Genomic DNA, 16,944 nt, shown 5'->3' on the forward strand with positions numbered 1-16,944 from the left:
TAAACATGATTCCAAGGCAAAGGCAGTGAAAGCTCCCAGAATTGTAGCACTTACTACAAAAAGGGGATAAAAAGAAACCTTTCATTTTTCTGTCAGAAACATCTCTGTAGAAGGCACATCTGTAGAGTAGGCTGCACAGCTCATCTACCCTCTCTCCAATCCTAGCAGAGGCACAAGAGCACACAGTGGGGCCTGGCCTTTCAATATTCTGGCTGCCAGGCTTGTGAATCTCATAACCATTAAGTATATTTGCCCCCTTATAGTACTGGGAGAAACCACTGAGTGGCTGTCGTCCTTTTTAGAGTAGCCCTGATGCCCTGTCTGCTTTGTCTCAGTGCCAGGACAGCTTGCCTTTGGCAGGGGAGAGACATTACACTGAGACATTTTTTGGTTCTTTTTAAAATTTTTATTAATTACAGTTTATTCACTTTGTATCCACCCTGTACCTCCTTCCCTCCTCCCTTCCCAATCCCACCCTTCCTCTTCCCCACCCGTGTCCCAATCCCAGTCCACTGAAAAGGGAAGTCCTCTTCCCCTTCCCCCTGATCTTAGTCTATGTCTCATCAGGAGTGGTTGCATTGTCTTCTTCTGTAGCCTGGTAAGGCTGCTCATCCCTCGGGGAGAGGTGATCAAAGAGCAGACCAATCAATTCATGTCAGAGACAGTCCCTGTCCCCATTACTATGGAGGCCACATGGATACTGAACTGCCTTAGGCTACCTCTGTGCAGGGGTTCCAGGCCAGATCCATGAATGGTCCTTGGCTGGAGTATCAGTTTCAGAAAAGACCCCTGTGCCCCAAATTTTATTAATTACAGGTTATTCACTTTGTATCTCCCTTTACTTCCATCCCTCCTCCCCTCCCAATCCAATCCTTCCTCTTTCCCACTCTTGTCCCTCTCCCAGTCAACTGAAAAGAGAGGTCCTCTTTCCTTTCCCTGTGACCCTAGTCTATCAGGTCTCATCAGGAGTGGCTGCACTGTATTCTTCTGTGGCCTGGTAAGGCTGCTCCCTCCTCAGGGTGAGGAGATCAAAGAGCAGGCCAATCAGTTCATATCAGAGACATTCCCTGTCCCCATTATTATGGATGCCACTCATCTACAAAATGGAATATTACACAGAGTTAAAAAAAATGAAGGAAATCATGAAATCTGCAGGTAAATGGTGGGAACTGGAAAAGATCATCCTGAGTGAGGTAACCCAGAAGCAGAAAGACACGCAGGGTATATACTCACTCAGAAGTGGATACTAAACATATAATATAGGAAAAACGTACTAAAATATGTACACCTAAGGAAGCTAATCAAGAAGGAGGACTCTGGCTAAGATGCTCGATCCCCATTCAGAAAGGCAAAGAAGATGGATATTGAGGGAGGGAGTAAACAGGGAATAGGACAGGAGCCTACCACAGAGGGCCTCTGAAAGACTCTACCCTGCAAGATATCGAGGTAGATGTTGAGTCTCATAGCCAAACTTTGGGCAGAGTACAGGGAATCTTATGAAAGAAGTGGGAGATAGTAAGACCTGCAGAGGACAGGAGTTCCACAAGGACAGAAACAGATCCTAAATGTCTGGGCACAGGGGTCTTTTCTGAAACTGACACTGAGACATTTTACAGAACAAGCAAAGGCACCAGTAATACCTAGAAGGGAGTGTGGGGGGAGAGATTCCCAGAGCACCCCATGTTCTGTACCCAGTACAGAGGCACAAGACCCAAACTGTTCCTTCTGGACCAGGAAGGCCTCAGGGAAGGGGGTCACAGGACAGATGTGAGATCACCAAGTTTGATTTCCAATAGCAGAGAAAAGAGTGGGGGCAAATGGCAGCAAAAGTGTGGAGAAGGTGACAACACTTTAATAGCCCTGAGCTATCAAAATTTTTTTCTGAAGAAAAACACAGAGTCATACAAAACTCTTGTGACCACTTCATGGCCTCCCTCCTTGCCAACCACATGTGCTTTTTCAGCAAGTGGAACAAGACCTTACTGGTCATCCAGCCTGGGCCAACCTGTACAATTTGATAACAGATTCTTGAAGGGTGTGGAAGACTTAAATTTCAAAGCTGATTCCCAGTGATACACCGTCTTTAACAGGGCCATACCCCATCATTCTTCCAAAGACAGTCAGTGATCTAGGGACCAAGCAAGCATTCATGTCCTTGTGGAGACCAGGCTCATTTAGACCACCACATTCTATTTTTATTGTCAATTATTAACCACCTTTTCTTACTTTAGCACTTATTTCCATGGAACCTTTTCTAGAGTGTTTTGTTTCAGATAATATGTCATTCTCCATATTTGTGTTTCTGTCTCAACTTCAGAGGCAATAGTTAGTTTTACTCCTGTAGCCAATTTAAGTTGTTTAGTTTTCATAATGCTGATTTTAGTTTTGTTTTATTTTTGAGTTCGAACGGTCATTTTTTTTTAACTTCTTTACATGTTGGTTGAGAAACCAGAGATAATTTAATTTTCATAATGATTTTTTAAATTAGACACCAAGTTTACTAATTTCTTATGGTCAAGCAACTGAGGCAAAGGGTGTTGTTAGATTTTGGAAGATCAAAAGTTACTAATATTAGACATAGAACTGGGAACTATGTCTATCTAGTCTCAAAGTCTGTATTTCAAAATTTCTACTAATAATATGTTAACATTATTTGTTTAGAAAGTCCATTCTTACATTCTCACCTTCTTCACAAGCACCGTTTAAGGTTTAAATTTTTCAGATACTTGCTACATTGTCCAGTATTTTCATGTGTAGTTTATAAGATATATTGAAGGATGACTTCTTCTATCTCTCATGTTTCTATTTTGTAGAAGCTGTGATTAAATTAGGTAAAAATAAAAGAAAGAAATTATCGTTAAAATACAGTTAAAGTCATTAATCATCGACTTTGAAACTTAGAGCCCTAATGTAACTGTATATGAATCCTTAAGAGTAAAAGATTTTCAAATTTTGTGGTGTCCAGGAGTTTGAAGTAAGACCTAATGATTATTGAGTCTGTTGTATGTCCCTCTTTTCATTCCTGATTTTGATGATTTGGATAGTGTCATTCTGCCTGTTAGTTAGTTTGGCTAACGGTTTGTCTATCTTGTTGATTTTCTCAAAGAACCAGCTCCTGGTTTTGTTGATTCTTTGACTTTTTCTCTTTGTTTCTGATTTATTGATTTCAGCACTGAGTGTGTATTTCCCGCTGTCTACTCCTCTTGTGTGTGTCTGCTTTTTTTTTTTTCTGTTGTGATTTCAGGTGATTCATTAAGTTGCTTGCATGAGATATTTTGAATTTCTTCATGAAGGTACTTAGTGCTATGAACATTCCTCTTAGCCCAGTTTTCATTGGTTGTCTGCTCTTTGATCACTAGTCCCTGTTAATGAGACCATACTGGGGCACAGAGGAAGAGGATCCTGGCAGTCCTGATGAGACTTGACAAACTATGGGCAAATGGCAAATGAGGATAACTCCCTCTTTCAGTGGACTGCAAGAAGGAGATAGGAAGGAAGAGGAAGGGAGGGTTGGCCTGGTAGGAGTTGAGGGAGAGGGCATCAATAGTGATATATAATGAATAAATTGTGAAAAAATAAAAATGAGAGTAAAAGAAAGGATTATGCACTGAAAGATTGGAAGTGTAAGTGAAATAAAAAATAATAATAATCATGTTTGGATAGCTGTAGGGTTCTAGAAGTTGAAAATGTCATCTCTAATACCCTCTCTGAGCTTTAGGGTATATATCATGGAAGAAGGCAATAAGTCAACATAAGATCTAGTGGAAGAGGCAATAATGGTGTGGATAGAAAAATAATAGTATGAAACACTGTTTTCTAGACACAATATTGTTTTACTACTGAACTCACAGCAGCTATCGTTATCTACCCAAAACATCCTTAAGAATGGATCAATCCTCACTTAGAAAGACAAATGAGATGGACATGGGAAGTAAGAGAAAACAAGTAACAGGACAGGAGCCTACAGCAGAGGACCTCTTAAAGACTCTACCTAGCAGCCTATCAAAGCAGATGCTGAGAATCATAACTCTGGTAGAGTGAAGGGAATCATATGATAAAAAGGGGAGTTATTATGACTGGGAAAGGAGCAGGGAGGAAATGAGGGAGGGTGGGTGGGATTGGGAGGGAATGAGCGAGGGGGCTACGGCTGGGATACAAAGTAAATAACCTGTGGTTAATACTAAAAAATTAAAATTAATATTATAAAAAAGAATGGGTCAGTCAAAATCTTCCAACTGAAGAAGGGGGTTAATGTGTCCTTATATTACCTGAGAATTTATACGTTGATAATAGTTGATGGCAGAGAGATAGAGAGAGTGTCATTTTCTTCATTGCTATAGCCAAAGGTAAGGAACACATAATGTAAATGATTCACATCCATGTCCCTGTATACAGCCCTAGTAATATTTGTTAGTTTACCCATAATCAAAGACATGAAACTTAAGGTGTGGGGGGTTAGTTGGGAAATGAAAAAAAGATTACTTAGATTGGAAGTTAGTGGAACCACTGAGATTAGCTATAGAGTAAGTTACTAGAGGGGACAAATAGATCTCCACAGGAAAGATAAATAGAATATAGATACTTATGGTTGGATTGGACAGGGGGCTGGAATGGTAGGATCAGCTCAGGAGAAAGAAGGAAGATGTGGGTAAAAGGGAGAATATAGGGGAAAAAGGTTAGAATGTAGAACTATGTGAGGGGTATTTTGGAAACCTAATATAGTAGAAGCTTCTTAAAATATATACATATCTGAACACAATCTAAATGAAATTGCCATACAGTGGGGCAGAAAAATCCACAATAGGCTCTCTTTTCACCAAGTGAAGCTTCCAGTCCCATAACTGAGTTGCAACTAATTCAGTTGTTGGGCAAAGGGGTCTCAAGGACCCTTAAACAAGACTGCCTGTTTCTAAGGTTGCTCTCCACAAAGACTCAATTATTGAAGACAGAACCTACACATTTCATTGAACATGGAGAAGTTGAACTGACTGTAATGTACATAAAGTGTTCATCTTCAGGTTCTACTCTTTGTAAAGGAGGCATTCTGGGCTTGTTTCCATCTGCCTGGCCCACCTGGGTCAAACACAGTGAGCCCAGCAAATTCAGTGAACTCTTTGGAGGTCATTTCCACAAAGGACCAAAGCCACATTATCAGCCATCCATAGGAGGCCTGTGGGGCATGCAAGCAGCTCTTGGCTCGGAGATCTTTCCACCTGCTCCTCAGCTGCCTGGTTCAATTGGGTCAGAAACAGCATGACCAACAGAGACAATGAACATAGCAGAGGTGATCTGGGTGCACACCCCACACGCTGGTCTTTTCTGGTTCCACCCATTTGCCTGCAGATTTCACTATTTCTTAGTTTTTAATAGCTGAGTAATAGTGCATTGTGTAAATGTGCCAGCATTTCTTTATCCATTCTTCAGTTGAGGGACATCTAGGTTGTTTCCATATTCTGGCTATTGCAAATAAATCTGCTATGAGTAGAGTTGAACCTGGGAAGATCAAGGGCAGGAAGACAGAAGGTCTGTAGAGGAAAGAGGAAATAAAGGTGGGGTTACCTCTGTAACAACCTGGAGACCTAAATCAGGGTAGACTCCTGGAAGGATATGAGGGGTACTCAAGCAGAAAATCCTAGTAGCAGAGGCCATAGAGACTGAAGAGGGCACTCACTAGCTATACTAGTATGTTAGCAGAGGGAGGGGAACATCAACTCACTCACAAAAATAAATGACCCCAAATTTACCATTACTACAAGATGTGCAGGGATAAAGAAAGAGTAGATAAAGCAGAGATTGAGGGAATGCCCAACCAATGCCTAACCCAACCAAACACCCACCCTATCAGTGAGTGCCAACCCCTTTCACTATGAATGATACTCTGCTAATTTGTACACAGGAGCCTGTCAGAATTGTCCTCAGAGGGTCTCTACCCAGCAGTGTGTTAAAACATGCTGAGACTCAGAGCCAACCACTTGGGTGGTTTTGTAGGGAGTCTTGTGGAAAATCCGAAGGAAAGAGAAAATGACCTGGAGGTAACAGGAGCTCCACAAGAAGACCAACAGAGCCAATCAACCAGGACCCAGAGGGGCATGCTGAGGCTTCTTTGGCAGGCCACAGGGGAAGAGGACATGTTCAGTTCTGATGCAGCTTGATGAGCTGGAGTGTATGGGAAAGGGACCTCTCCTTTTCTGAGGACAAAAGCTCCCCTTTTCCTCAGAAAAAGGGAAGGGTAGGGGAAGGGAAGGAGGTAGAGACTGAGAGGGGAGAAGGGATGAGGCTACAACAAGTATGTAAAATAAATATTTTTAATTAAAAAATACAAGTAATACCAGAAAGGAAAGGTGCTGTCCTACCAGCACTTTAACTATATTTATCCTAGTGAGACTGTGTCAAACTTGTAACTGAAATAACTGCAAGATCATTAACTTGATTGTTTTTTTTTTTTTTTTGAGTGGATTTTTTTATTTTATTTTATTTTATTTTTTTCAATGCAGTTTATTCAGGAACATTGAACAATCCTCGGACCCCGGGGAAAGCCAGCCCACAGCTTAAATAGCCTCTGGGTAGCCAACCCAGGCATGCCACGGGGGCAATGCAGATAGGTCCACATACATGGAAGCAAGCCAGATCCTCGGCCTTAGCCAAATGTGGAGTTGTTCGTGACAGAGAGCACTCACCATCGGGAAGGTGGAAGGCGGGAAACCAGCTCCATCTTTAAGGCATAGCATTCCGCAGCTCTCTACAGTTCCCCCTTTTTGCTTTAGACGCATCAGGCAAGAGTAGAGGTCTGATCTCTGATATTAGAAATAAATTGGGACTTTGTACAGATGTTCATTTAGGTGTCATCCACCCAAAGAGCATCAGACCCGTCCGATACCTTTTTCTCAGAGGTGGGACCTGGGGCATCAACCCGCATGCAATCAGACATGCTCTTCTCTGGGTCCAAAGCGGCTGACCCTGAGTGCAGTGCTTAGCCTCGCATCCTGAGCGTATCATTTTAGCTTTTTATGGTATCCAACCATGCTTGGGGAGAATGTCCTGCTTCAATGGCTGTAAAGGCCTGAATGATCATGGCTGCATCACACTGTTGTGAGACTCTAATCTTGCATATATACCACAGGCAAACCAAGGAGACCAACACCAGAAGGCCTGCTAACACTCCCATGCCTGCTCATTCCTTCAGATGATTCATGGCTGCAGCAATCCATGTTGATAATCCTGTGGCTAGTCCTTCGTCCACTCTGGTAGAATTTACTGTGACAATGGCCACTCTCAGCTGCTCCATTGTAGTATCGAATTCTCCTACGATGGAGAATTTGAACTTGATTGTTTTAAACTTGATTGTTCGTATATCTTTGCTTTGATTTGTTATAGACACAATAGGAAGAAAATACTTTCTTGATTCTTCTGAACCATTGTTTCAGCAGTGGTACTCTTAACTATCTCCATCCGGTTTTGAGCAGAACAGCCCTCTTCTGATTTTGAACTGTTAAAACATTTTCTTTCTCCACAGTTACAGTGTACATTCTTCCAGAGCAAAGATCAAGCCATATCTTCTAGTATTCATTAAAGATATACAATCTTTTGCAATATAAGTGTTCAATAATCCATTTATTGGAAAACTTTTATGGTGGTGACTCTGCTTCTAACAAAACATCATTGCTACTTTCTTTTTTTTTTTTCAATGCAGTTTATTCAGGAACCTTGAACAATCATCTGACCCTGGGGAAAGCCAGCCCACAGCTTAAATAGCCCTTGGGTAGCCAACCCCAGCGTGCCATGTGGGCAATGTAGATAGGTCCACATACATGGAAGCAAGCCAGATCCTTGGCCTTAGCCAAATGTGGAGTTGTTCGTGACAGAGAGCACTCACCATCGGGAAGGTGGAAGGCGGAAACCAGCTCCATCTTTAAGGTGCGGCATTATGTAGCTCTCTGCAGTTCCCCCTTTTTGTTTTAGACGCATCAGGCAAGAGTAGAGGTCTGATCTCTGATATTAGAAATAAATTGGGACTTTGTACTGATGGCATGCATGCAGAGGGAGGAGGGAGGAGGGAGGGTGGGATTGGGAGGGGAGGAGGGAGGGGCTTATGGGGGGATGCAGAATGAATAAAGTGTAATTGATGAAAAATTAAAAAAAAGGGAAAAATAATTTAAGAACCGTAAATGACTTTCAAAAGTGGAGGAAAACATGGAGTTAGTCAATTTACATGGAGCACGTCTCGCCCCTGGGGGCAATGGTCTCCTGAACTTACTCAGACCTTGGACACCACCACTGCTAGTTCTAGAACTGATGCAGGATGTTCCAACGAGGAGGTTACGTCTTCCCATAATATTTCCTATAAGCCCACACCTGTTTGTTTATATCTCCCATTCTTATTCATTATTAGCCAGATAGAGCCAAGTAATTGTGGTAATGATACTTGCCTTTTTCCCCAATGCTGGAATGCTAGTAAATTTAGGTATGCCCTGGTTACTCGCATGCCTCGCTGGGTGCCTGTGCCCGTTGATGCCCCTCACGCTATGACTCTCATCATTGCTACTTTCAATTGTAAAATTGTGTGAAGGGTTATGGAGCTAGAAAATCTTGCATTGTTAGTATCAGGTAGTACCATGAGTTTGCTACTTCTTCTCTTTTCTCTTAACTCCATTGAAGACCATCTGCTGAAAATATTAACATAACATGCCAGATTACTTTTCAGTCACTAATGCAAGAACCATACTTTAGAATGTTTTGCCAAAGTACAACGGAAAATTGGCTCATTGAAAAAAAGTGGAATTTTCCTGTTTACCAGGTAGTTAATTTTTTTTTTCATGTAGGATACCATCTTTGGGGGGGGGGCAGAATTTAGAATTAAGAGAAAGTTGTATCAACAAAACAATTACCAAGCATAACCATTTACAATGCTGATTTCTTCTACAAATTAATTTATAGTTACCACTATGTTAACTGTCCCATAATAACCTCAGTGAAAGTTTTCAAGGAACTAATTATGATGGCATTAAAATGAGAGAATACAATGAAGATATGCAGAAAAATACAAGTCCAGATGGGACCCATTTTATGTCCTAAAAAAATTCATGGTGGAATTATTACAGTACCATCTTTGGAGGACCCATATTAAGATGTATGACTATACAAACATGCACAAACATATTATAGTAGATGTGTGAATGTTATATCAACTAATGGCAAAAAAGACAATTAAATAATGGTTCTTGTTTGTTGGTTTGTTGCTTTTCTAGACAGGGTTTCTGTGTGTAGCCTTGGCTGTCCTGGAAATCAACCTATTGGGAGGAAGAGCTGGGATTAAAGGGGTGTACCACCATCACCCACCTCAAATAATGGTGCTTATATAAATCATGTTGCTAGAAAAATGCCAAGGTCATGCTCACCCTAAAAATATTAGTCAAAATCAGTTAGAAGCAAGACATATTCCACAGAGAGTAGGATGTGAATTGATTAGCATTGCTACCAAGTTCAATTACTTATTAACATGAGTTGACAAATATTTAATGTGGCATATCTCTGTTTGACATGGACAATATGTGAAGATCAAAGTCCTATTTTTTCCTTAAGCATTAAAAATGAAATCATTTCAGCATCAAGATTTTGAATTTGTGCATCAATTACCATCATTCTCTTTCCTATCTCTTTCTCCATCTGTCATTTACAACTGTTTCTTGGTCTGGATAAGATATAAGTTGATTTTAAAAAACATGAAAGCTTCATTTAAACCTTTTTAAAGGAACCTGAATAGTGGATAAAAGATAGCACTGTGATTCATAAAGTGGAGTTAAAATACTGTTTGAAAAATTTTTAATTATTATTTTTCTTTTTTTATTAATTACACTTTATATATTTTGTATACTCCCACAAGCCCCTCCCTCCTACCCTCCCAATCCCACCCTCCCTCCCCCTTCTTCATGCTTGCCCCACCCCAAGTCCACTGATAGGGGAGGTCTTCCTCTCCTTCCTTCTGATCTTAGTCTATCAGTTATCATCAGAAGTGGCTGCATTGTCATCTTCTGTGGTCTGGTAAGGCTGCTCCCCTCTCAGTGGGAGGTGATCAAAGAGCAGGCCAATTAGATTATGTTAGAGGAAGTCCCTCTTCCCATTACTATGTAACCCACTTGGACACTGAACTGCCATGGGCTACATCTATGCAGGGGTTCTAGGTTATCTCCATGAATAGTCCTTGGTTGGAATATGAGTCTCTGGGAAGTTTCCTGTGTTCAAATTTTCTCATTCTGTTGCTCTCCTTGTGGGGTTCCTGTCCTCTCCAGCTCTTAGTATTTCCCACTTCTTACATAAAATTCCATGCACTCTGCCCAGCAGTTGGTAATCAGGCTCAGCATCTGTTTTGATAGTCTGCTGGGAAGAGCCTTTCAGAGGCCCTCTGTGGCAGGTTCCTAGGTTGTTTCCTGTTTTCTTCTTCTGTTGTCCATCCTCTTTGCTTTTCAGGATGGGGATTGAGTGTTTTAGTCAGGGTCCTCTCTCTTGCTTAATTTCTTTAGATGTACAGGTTTTAGTAGGTTTATCCTATGCTGTATGTCTATATGAGTGAGTTTATACCATGTGTTTCTTTTTGCTTCTGGGACAGCTCACTCAGGATGATCCTTTCCAGTTCCCACCATTTGACTGCAAGTTTCATTATGTCCTTATTTTTTCATTGCTGAGTAATACTCCATTGTGTACATGTACCACAATTTCTGTATCCATTCTTTAATTGAGGGGCATCTGGGCTGTTTCCAGCTTCTGGCTATTACAAATAAAGCTGCTAAAACATGGTTGAGCAAATGTCCTTTTTGTGTACTTGAGCCTTTTTTGGATATATGCCTAGGAGTGGTATGGCTGGATCTTGAGGAAGCGCTATTCCTAGTTGTCTGAGAAAGTGTCAGATTGATTTCCAGAGTGGTTTACAAGTTTACATTCCCACTAGCAGTGGAGAAGGGTTCCCCTTTCTCCGCAACTTCTCAAGCCTGTTCCCTAACCAAGCAAGTCAAAGATTTGTATGAAAAACATTTCAAGTCTCTGAAGAAAGAATTAGAAGAAGATATGAGAAGATGGAAAGATCTCCCATGCTCATGGCTTGGCAGGATTAACATAGTAAAAATGGCCATTTTACCAAAAGCAATCTACAGATTCAATGCAGTTCCCATCAAAATCCCAACACAATTCTTTTCAGACCTGGAAAGAAAAATTCTCAACTTCATATGGAATAACAAGAAACCCAGAATTGCTAAAACAATCCTCTACAATAAAAGATCTTCTGGAGGTATCTCCATCCCTGATCTTAAGTTGTACTATAGAACAACAATCTTAAAAACTTCATGGTACTGGCATAGAAACAGAATGGTGGATCAATGGAACCAAACAGAAGACCCAGTAATAAACCCACACACTTATGGACACCTGATCTTTGACAAAGATGCCAAAACCATTCAATGGAAAAAAGATAGCATCTTCAACAAATGGTTCTGGTCCAACTGGATGTCTACATGTAGAAAAATAAAAATAGATCCCCACCTATCACCCTGCACAAAACTGAAGTCCAAGTGGATCAAAGACCTCAACATAAAACCAGACACATTAAATCAGCTAGAAAAAAAGTGGGGAATACCCGAGAACTCATTTGTACAGGAGAAAACTTCCTGAACAGAACACCAACAGCACAGGCTCTAAGAGCAACAATCAATAAATGGGACCTCATGAAACTGAAAAGCTTCTGTAAAGCAAAGACACTGTCATCAAAACAAAACGACTGCCTACAGATTGGGAAAGAATCTTCACCAACCCTTTATCTGACAGAGTACTGATATCCAGTATATATAAAGAACTATAGAAGCTGAAAAGCAGCAAACCAAGTAATCCACTTAAAAAATGGGTAACAGACCTAAACAGAGAACTCTCTGTAGAGGAATATTGAATGGCAGAGACGCACTTAAAGAAATGCTCAATGTCATTAGCCAGTAGGGAAATGCAAATCAAAACGACCCTGAGATTTCACCTTACACCCATCAGAATGGCCAAGATGAAAATTTTTAAATTATTTTTAAGATTGCATACTTATTTGTGGAATCGCATAGTCCACTTGGCACTGATGTTGATACAGATGTCTGGAACTTTCATAAGATTCACTCTCATATGTTGTGTAAAAAGTGCTAGGAAGGATTCATGATATTTTGTTGGATTCAGAAAACAAATGACAGAGTTCCTAAAAGTTTCTAGCAAGATGTATTAGCATTAATTCATGCAAATATCTAAAAGAAGAATTGATGATCCTAACTAATGGGAAACCCAATACAGTACTAGAATTGAAACTAACAACTTACAATGGTTTCATTTTTTAAATTTAATTTTATGTTTTTTAATTAATTACACTTTATTCACTTTGTGTCCCCCCACAATCCCCTTTCTCCTCCCCTCCCAATTCCACCCTCCCACCCCCTTCTTCACTCATGTTCCTCCCCAAGTCCAATGATAAGGGATGTCCTCCTCTCCTTCCTTCTGATCTTAGTCTATCAGATCTCATCAGGAGTGGCTGCATTGTCATCTTCTGTGGCCTGATAAGGCTTTTCCCCCCTCAGGGGGAGGTGATCAAAGAGCAGGCCAATCAGATTATGTCAGAGGCAATCCCTCTTCCCATTACTGTGTAACCCACTTGGACACTAAACTGCCATGGGCTACATCTGTTCAGGGGTTCTAGGTTCTCTCCATGCCTGGTACTTGGTTGGAATATGAGTTTCTGGGAAGACCCCTGTGTTTAAATTTTCTGGTTCTGTTGTTCTCTTTGTGGAGTTCCTGTCCTTTCTCGATCTTACTACTTTCCACTTCTTTCATAAGATTCCATGCACACTGCCCAACTGTTGGCCATAAGTCTCAGCATCTGCAGAGCATTTCAGAGGCCCTTTGTGGCAGGTTTTTAGCTTGTTTCCTGTTTTCTTCTTCATGGTTTTCTTATAGCAGTATATCAATGACATTTTAAAAGTAAAAATATAGTGTACTACTTAAGTATGTTTTCCAGTTTGCTATTTAATTTTAAGACATTAGCCATGTAACTTTTAGTAAATATGATGACCTGGAACACTAGTAAAACATGGACTGATTAGTTATGAGCCAGAGGCCAAGTAGAAAATAAAATTAAATAGTAAATTAATTCCATAGTTCAAGGTAATACACATCCATGGATACAGCCAGTAGTTAAGATATAATGAGAAATTAATGAACAGGTTAAATATCAATTGACTATACCAATGAAAACAAAACAAAACAGGAAGCCTGAGTGAACTAGAAGATAAAAAGTATACTGAAGATAAGGAATTACTGAATGGCAGGAATAGTTGCTATTATTGTATACTGATTAGGCAGGCACTCAGTATACATCCTAACTTCTGTTGCCTGCAATCCCTCAAGGTAGGATTTTATACCTATTTTAGAGATAAGGAAATGGAAGCTGCATTAGTTCATTCTGGCAATCATTGTCAAACTGATGAGTATTAATAACAGAAATTTATTTATCATATTTCTGGAGGCATAGAGGGTCTAAGATCAAGATGTTGCCTTGATTATGGTTCATACTGAGTCTCTTTTTCAAATAATGTGTTTCATTGTAAGTCTGCTCCTGCTCTTACTTCATGACTTTAGGCCAACGATTAAATGAAAAGGAGTCAGCCTGTCACACACACACACACACACACACACACACACACACACACACACACAAATTCATTAATCATTGTAAACACATATTATTCAACACCTACAGCAAAATCTTCATTTCCTATCACTCAGGGAGAATAGAGTTTCTTGGTCCAATTCTAAGTTGTACACTCTGCATACCTGATCAGCCCATTCATAACTGCTTTCTAACAGATTTTCCTGTGCAGCATAAATTTTTGTGAATATCACAGAAAAACTGAATTGTCAAGTTACTTGGCTCTCTTTCCCTTAGTTAATGACCTTTTGCCAATCATTTATTGTCTGTATTGGCATCCATGAACTACACTTTCCCTGATCTCAGGTTCATGGGACTGCAACAAGTTCTGCAGGAATGTACTCTGTGTTAGCAGCCTCTACTTCTATAGATATTTAAAATTTAATGTTTTGTTTGTGCCACTTTTAAATAATCAAATAATTTCAAGGCAAATAAGGCAAAATACTTAGCCAGCATTGGATGTATTTTCTCTTTTTTCTTAAAGCCCCCTTTTTAAACACACACAAGTTTTTCTAGGAATAGTAGTCAAAGCCTAATACATAGTGGACAAGTTTACAAGCCTTAATTCTGGTTATTAAATTTCTATTTTGCCAAGACCAGGGAAATGACTCGACTGTTATCAACATGTTTTGCTCTTGCAGAGGACCCAAGATTTTGTGCATAGTTCTGGATTTCACAGGCATGATGCTCATGTGAACAAACCTCTACAAACACACACACACACACACACACACACACACTTGCACAATTAATAAAATAAAAATAAATTTAAAAAGTATTATCTTCCTCCTCAGTACCTAATTTTTATTTTATATTTAAAATGTTAAAAATGTTTTCAACATTTAAAATTATCATTTTTTTTTCTTTTTCCTTCAAGGGTTTGCACAGAGAGTATTTTTCTTCTCAGTCTTTTCTTCTTGATCATTTCTTTTTAGGATTTCTAGGCAGAGAGGGACGCCATTATTACTGTATAAAGATCACTGCATCCAGACCCATTGCCATTTTGTCACTATACATTATAATATGATTCCAACAAACGCTATAAGAATGTGTATTTTTTGCATGTGAATATGATAACTGATTAAGCTTGAATCCCTGAAACCATTCATTCAGTTTGGTATTCAGTAGACACTCAATATTTCACAAAAGTATATGTAAATTGTTAATACTTTAATAATAAATGCTTGCTCACTGTCACCAGCACTTCCAAAATTAATTTTTGAAGTAGATAATTATACTTGGCAGACTTCTAAAATACTTTTCTTCTCAATATTGGGGTTTTAACATCAGAAGTTGGATACAGGAGGTGAACAACCAACTTCTTGACTCCAAATACAGCCTTGAGATTTTAGAGAAGTCCTACTCTATAAAACAAGCTTTCTTTAAACTCAAAATACTCCTTCCTCTGGTTCTTGAGAGTTGGGATAAGAGGCCTGTGCCACCATGCCAGACTTTACAACCATTACCCAAACATGCCTAATATCTTTGCTCTCCATTGTAGTTTGTAGGCTTTTGGAATTAATTTATACAAAATAGATTATAAGATAAATTACCAAATTTGAGAGTAAAATAATAATTTGATGGTAAAGTTTCTGTTATTGATAATACACAAAGAAGAAAGCATAAGAGAATGATATAATCATAGGTATTAGCTACCTATCATTTCCTTAGCGATACCAGTGTTTTCTTCTTGTCTGTATTATCCTTAAACAAATGGATGGGGCATTCTAGTCAGGTAGCTATGACAATGAACATTTCAGTCAATCATTTCAAATTTTAGTCTAACCAACACAAAGCATCTGGCTATTTAAAAACATCTAAATGATTGACTGCAATTTTCATTTTACATCCAGATGTTTTGGTGTCATGTAGACACAGAATAATGCTCACACAAATGTGATTTTGAAACAGTAAAGAAAGTATTTCTTCAGTTATAGATTACATTACTTTAATTTTTCTCAGGCACAAACTCAAATTTATGTGTGTTTATAGAAGTGGCCAAACATTAGTAAGCCCAAACCAGCACATGAACAAAAATAAAAACTTTCTAAGTTGAAATGAAATTTTGTTTCCTGAAAAATGTGTGTGAAGCAGCAGACTATATATCTGCTAGTTTACGTCCTTGCCACACATATATTACCAAATACTGAACCTGCCCAAAATTTAGAAAACATAACAGTATGCTATACAATACCCACTGAAATAATAAGGCATATTCCAATGAGGATAACATGGCTTTGACATAAAATAGGAAGAATCTATGGTAATCTCAGGTTCATGAAAAATTCTGTTAACACGTTTTGAAACATAATAGTCCCATTTTTCAAATTACAAGTGAAGATGGTGAAGCATATGTGAAAGAAAACATTTGAGGTATTTACAAGGCTATAGACTATTACAAAAATAAAATACTGCAAATATTTATTATATATAAATTTATAAGAGCAACAATTCTTCCAATTTATTTTTCTTTTAGTTCTTGGAACCAATCAAATAACCTGTGATAAATCTGATTTCCAACCTTTTCTGGGGCTGAACTTACTGTTAAGGTACTTACAGTAAGGCCTACCAAATCTGTCACACAGGCACTAGTAATAGCTGTACATAATGAAGTCCACTCATTAAAGTGCTTAGGTGTACATAAATTTATTATTAATCATATGAAAAAGTATGTCATAATTAAGACTGTGTTCAGTATAGAATTATAGATTAATTTCATAATTTTACTTTTTAAAGGTCCTTTTTTCTCTGATATTATGTATTTACCTATTGGAGATCTATCACATAATACTTAATTGTGCAAATCATTAATTTATAATTATTCTGCATGTGTAAGCTGTGATAATTACTGTGCTGTAAAATCTGCATCTACTGACAGTATGTTGGCAGAAGCAGTTATGTTAACTATTATTATTTATATTGTAATTTAAGCTGCTTTTATTTTGATTGCATTCCAGATTATCTCCTTTGGTTATTTTCATACCATTGAATAAAGATTTCCATTCTTACTTTCATGATCTTTCCCGGACCAGTGAAGCAGTGAAGCTGATGTCCTTTTCTCATTAAAATTTTTTGTTGAAATTTATTTTAATACTCATTGAGTGATAAGAACTGAATTTTGAGTGATAAGAACTGATTGTGAATTTTCCTAAATTCACAAAAAACCACTTAATATTCCTTTATGACCTATGATCATAAATGACATGAACATTTTCCAGAGTTTTCTG

This window comes from Meriones unguiculatus, chromosome X (genome assembly GCF_030254825.1).
Source record: "Meriones unguiculatus strain TT.TT164.6M chromosome X, Bangor_MerUng_6.1, whole genome shotgun sequence".
Taxonomy (NCBI): Eukaryota; Metazoa; Chordata; class Mammalia; order Rodentia; family Muridae; genus Meriones; species Meriones unguiculatus.